A 5,363-nucleotide genomic window follows, 5' to 3' on the forward strand; every position below is an offset into this window, starting at 1 on the left:
TCCGTGTGCTGTTTTGGTTCTTGATTCTCTTTTTTTCCCTGGATCAGAGGTCACACCTGGGGACCAGCCAAGCACCTGTTTTCTGGCTTCTGTGGTTTTAAAAAAATAGAACTAGTTGCCACATTGAGAAACTGGGGAAATTCCACATAAAAAATCTTCATTCCGAGCTTCTTTTGAAAAATCAGACTGCCTGGCAGGAGCTGGGAGAGGACTGTCCCCTGGGCTGGAGAGGGCAAGTCAGCGGATGTATTCTCCACTTTGCCTCAGTCCCCACAAATCCCTGTTGCCTCCCTGTTGTGAGGTTTTGCCTCACAAAACCCTGTGACTGGTGGTTATTTGCACTTTATCATGGGCTGATGCTTTTTCTGATACTAAGGCTCAAATGTAGAGGGAATATTTATTTTACTTCCTCCTGCTGCTTCAGAGCTGACAGTCTAGTGGGCAAGATGAATCAGTAATCAACAGTGACAATATAGAGTGCCCAGTGCCCAGAGGCAGCCTAGGGCCACAGATGAGGGGCCACATCCTCGGTGTACCCTGAACCTCAAGGGAAGGGGTGGGGTCGGGGGGAGCCTGGCTGAAGAGGGGCAGGCGACACTCCAAGGCATAGGTAAAGGGCTGGTGGCTTGACCCAGAGCAGGCTGTGTGTGTGAACCATCACACGACCAAGGGTTTTGAACCTGACCCTGAAAATCACGCAGCACATTCAAGGGTCTTGCACACAATCGATCAGATACCCAGTTAGGAAGGCTCTGTCTGGCATGGCCAAGGATGGACACTTGAACTAAGTTTTTTGCTGTCTCTGATTTCATTATATTTTTCTAATATCGCTGACAGTAGGAATGCCACTGATCTAAGCTCTCCCTGCTTTTTAAGTTTTTTCCCTTTGGGTTTCCTAGAAATATAAAACTCTGCCAACAAATTAAAAGAATTCTGTACTTTTTTTCTTTTTTTTTGGTGAGGAAGATTGGTCCTGAGCTAACATCTCTTGCCAATCTTCCTCTTTTTGCTTGAGGAAGATTGTTGAAGATTTTTCTTGAGGAAGGTGACCGTGCACCAAAACCCGGATGAGCCCAAAAGTTTCACAATCTAACATCTGTGTCCATCTTCCTCTATTTTGTATGTGGGATGCCACCACAGCATGACTTGATAAGCCGTGTGCAGGTCCACGCCTGGGATCCGAACCCACGAACCCCAGGCCGCCGAAGCGGAACCTGCGAACTTAACCACTACACCACTGAGCCGGCCCCCAAGAATTCTGTATCTTCCTTTAAAAAAGAGCTTTTCCTCGTGTCTCTAACATAACACAATGAAACTGGGAAGGCAATTTCTCTGTGGAAGATCGGGGTTTTCCCAAGTCAGCCTCCTTCACTCCTGGTACCTGCTGGGCCCCTGGGAGCACATTGGATTTTTGACCCCAGAGACAAATCCAGCAACGCACCTATGCCTTCCCATTTCATCCTTGTCAAAATGGGACTGAGTCCTGCCCAGGGCAGGGAGGAAGGAACACACGTCGAGCACCGGCTGTATACCAGGCCCTTGCACAAGTGCTCCACGCACATCATTTCACAGCCACTCTGAGATGCGGGCATCAGGACACCGTTTTATCAGAGGAGGAAACTGAACCCTCTTGGGGTGGGGCGAGAGGACCCGGCCAGGGGGACCCAGCCAGGAGTGGGGGCACGGGGTTCCGCATCAGACTTCATACCCCCTCAGCCATGTCCACTTCTGTGCCAGCGGACAGAGTGAGCCTGCCGTGCAGCCACCTTCCTGCCAGGACAGTCCCACTGTGGAAGTTGCTGTCTCTGACCCAGGTTAACCTGACCGTGCACATGGATGAGCCCAAAAGTTTCACAAGGGTGGACTCATTCCCTTGTTGATTCATTCAGTTAAACCTCATTGAGCAATAGTTCAAATCCGTTATAATTCATCTCTATGACAGACAAGGAACTGAAGCTCATTTGTCCGTAAGAAAGCCTGTTTCCTTTTCTGTACCACCGGGGTCTTGCTAAAACCTACCTCACAGGTTGTGAGGCTTAGATGTTACTATTTGTAAAGCAGAGAAGCGTTTGAAGCATAGCAAGCTATCTTAGGAAGTGTTAAATAAAACGACACAGATATATTCATGTGAGGTGGGGTGTACGGTGACGTGATGGAGTATTGCAGTCCTAGCTCTGCTATTTATTAGCCGAGCGGCCTTGGACAAATCACTTCACCTCTCTGAGCCTCAGTTTCCTCATCCTTACAATGGGGATACTTACTAATGGTTCCTAGCTCTCTGAGAGTCAATGAAATTGCCTGGGCAGGCGCCTAGCTGTGTAATCGTCCAGTGTTGACCCAATGATCATCATTTACAGAGGGTTATGGGGGAATGGAGGAGGAACATCGACCTTGAAGTTAGCTGGGCGGCTGGGTTGCCCTGATTCATGCCGGCCCGGCTTGGGGCTGCGCGTCCCTACGGGCCCCGCGCCTGCGCACTGACCGCCTGCAGTTCCCGCGGGGCCAGGCAGGTGGCGCTGCCGGCACTGCACCGCCGCCGAAGAGCTGGGAGTCCCCACCTGTGGGCGCCTCCGCGCACCCCCAGGCTCCAGCCCGCGCCTTAAGTGTGTATGAGGGGATGGGGGTGGGGGGAGACTTGCCCCCTAACGTCTTTCAAGCAAATGCTTTGGGGTTCTGTCAAAGGGCGTCCTGCTGCTTTTGCCATTACTACCTCTGCTGCTAACACTACCACTGTGAACGCCGGCGCCACCACCACCGCCACCACCTAACAATTTTCTGGTTCAAGTCCCAGGTCTGTAACTTTGTAGCTCTGTGAGCCAGGTCCAGTCAGTGCACCACTCTGAGCCTCAGTTTCTGCATCTGTAAAATGGGACAGGAACACCTCTACTTTGCAGGATAAAATAGATTACATAAAACAATGTTTGTAAAATGCCTGACACATACAAGAGTTCAGCAAACGGCTTTTATTAACACATTTAACTGTTATGATGCTGCAGCCTGCCAGGGGCTCCTAAGGGGGCAGCCCAGCCTCGAATGCAGTTAAATCGCAGCATGCTCACTTACTCCTTGTTCTTAAGGAGATGGCAGTGCCCGTGTCCACAGGAACACCCCAGGACACGTTGTGCAATCTGGCCGCTATTCCTCGCTCTGCCCTGATCTGCTGTGTGGCTCTGGGCAAGTCCCTTCTCCCCTCTGGGCCTCAGTTTCCTCATCTGTAAAATCAGGGTGTTAGACAGTTCAGAGCTCCCTCCCAGCTCTGACACTCTACAATGGACACCTCTTGTCACTGTAACCAGCCCCTGGCTTGTATTCATCATTCCAGTGAAATCAACACTCCATCCACAAGCGGGGATGTCGGTCTCTCTGTGACATCTAACAGGACCATGTGTGCAAAGCACTTAGCACAGGCCGGGCACCCACAGCATGCTTGAGAAAGGGCAGCTCTGATGACCATTAACCCTTAATCGGCCCTCCATCCAGCCCAGAGAGAAGTGTCTGGAAGGCGAGCCATTCAACTCCTGTTTGCTGAGCACCTACTCTGTACGAGGCCCGAGGCTAGGCCCAGGGGGTCCTGCAGGGACAACACAGATAAGGCCTCACCCTCCAAGGGGCCCACGGTCCACCAGAAGAGATTTAGGTGAGGGAAGGCCAGAGGGCCTCTCTGAGGAGGTGACATTGAGCTGAGATCTGAAGGGGGAGAAAGAACAGGCCCTGAAAAGAGGCTGGCTACAGCAAGTGCAAAGGCCCTGAGGCAGGACAGAAAGCAGCACGTTCTAGGACAGAGAGAGGCCAAAGTGGCCGGAGCCTGGAAATCAAAGGGGGAGGACAGGGAGGGACGAAACCTAGAGATGCTGAGGCCAGTGTGAGCTTGATTTTTGTTCTAAGAGCAGAGGATGTTGTAAAGCCCCGTGGGCAGAGTGAGACAAAGCCAATCACAGATTAAAAAGCTGTTAGGTAGGATCTCAACAGGTCCCTTCCCTGGACTCAGAAAAGGAGCTGTCTCCCCACCCCCAACCTCTGCCTCTTCCTGGCTGTGAAAATTGAGCCTTGTCACCTATGTGTGAGGTGAAGGGGGCGGTCTAGGTCTCTGTGACAGTCATGGGCTTCTCTCCAGAAAGCGCTCGTTCACCCATCTCACAATTTCACTCACCACTCCAGGGGCCTCCACGGACCCCCAGTAGCCCACCCAGGGACCCCAGCTGGGAAGCCCTGAATTATTCAGACCCTGCTGGCACAAAGGCCTAGATGCCCCCCTCCCTCTCTCTGCTACAACTTCAGATGACGGCCACACCCACAGGCCACCAGGCCTGCTGCCCAGAGGGACGGAGTCACAGCCAGTGGCAGGGCAGCTGAGAGTGGCTGTGCCCATGGCAACGGTCAGATGAGGGGTGGGGCTTCCTCCCCACCTGGCCTCAGGTTTTTGCCCCAGGGAGAATTCCAGAAGAGCTTCACTGAAGGGCCCTGACAGGGCGGGGCCTCCAGTCTCCGGGATGATGGCCAGCTGTTTGCAGGACCGAGGTGGACAAACCAGCTGATTGTCTCCAGCCTCTGTGTCCCATCTCCATGGCTTCTCAGTAAATGTGGGGGGATGAGGTTTCATGGGGGGGCCTGCTGTCCCTTGGGGTGGGCTCCTGGAGGAAGACAGTCAGACACCCCCACCCTCCTGGCTGTGTGCCCTTAGGCAGGTTCCTTCACCTCTCTGGGTGTGCTTCCTCTCCTGTAGCTGGGAGGAATCCTTGAGGGTACAGCCCTACGCAGCACCTGGCATACAGCAAGTGCTGCATAAATGCGTACATGCTAGTCCTGTACTTCCCCCTTTTCTTCTCATCATGATTTGAGCCCATTCGTGGCACTCACTGGGGAAAGAGCAGAAAGGCCTCCCAGAATTTCTCACCCCCACAGCCGCACACCCCCGATCTCATCCAGGCGGGTGCTGGCAGGGCCTCCCTCGTCAGGGGTGAGGGGACTGAGGCACAGGGGGCAGTGTCAGTGGCTGCTACAGGGGCTGGAGGGTGCGATTTGAATTCAGAGAGTCCTGGATTTGAATCCTGACTGCATCACCAGCAGGTACCTCGGGCAAAGGGCTTTCACTGGGCACAGCCTCGGTCTGTCCGTCTGCGAAAAAGGCTGGAGCAGACACACCCCTTTGCGGGCTGCAGGGCGGAGGGGTCGAGAGGCTGGTATGTGAGGGGCTGCACGCCGGGGTCTGCAGGAACCCAGCCCCACATGACGGTTTCAGCCGCATCTGTAACTCTGAAAACCGCTCCAGGCCCCCAAATACCTGGACACCAGCCTCAGCCAAGCTCTGGGGCTGTGAGGCCGCCAGCTGGGCTAAGGGGGTGCCCACGAAGAGACAGAGGGAA

This window comes from Diceros bicornis, chromosome 35 (assembly GCF_020826845.1).
Source record: "Diceros bicornis minor isolate mBicDic1 chromosome 35, mDicBic1.mat.cur, whole genome shotgun sequence".
Taxonomy (NCBI): domain Eukaryota; kingdom Metazoa; phylum Chordata; class Mammalia; order Perissodactyla; family Rhinocerotidae; genus Diceros; species Diceros bicornis.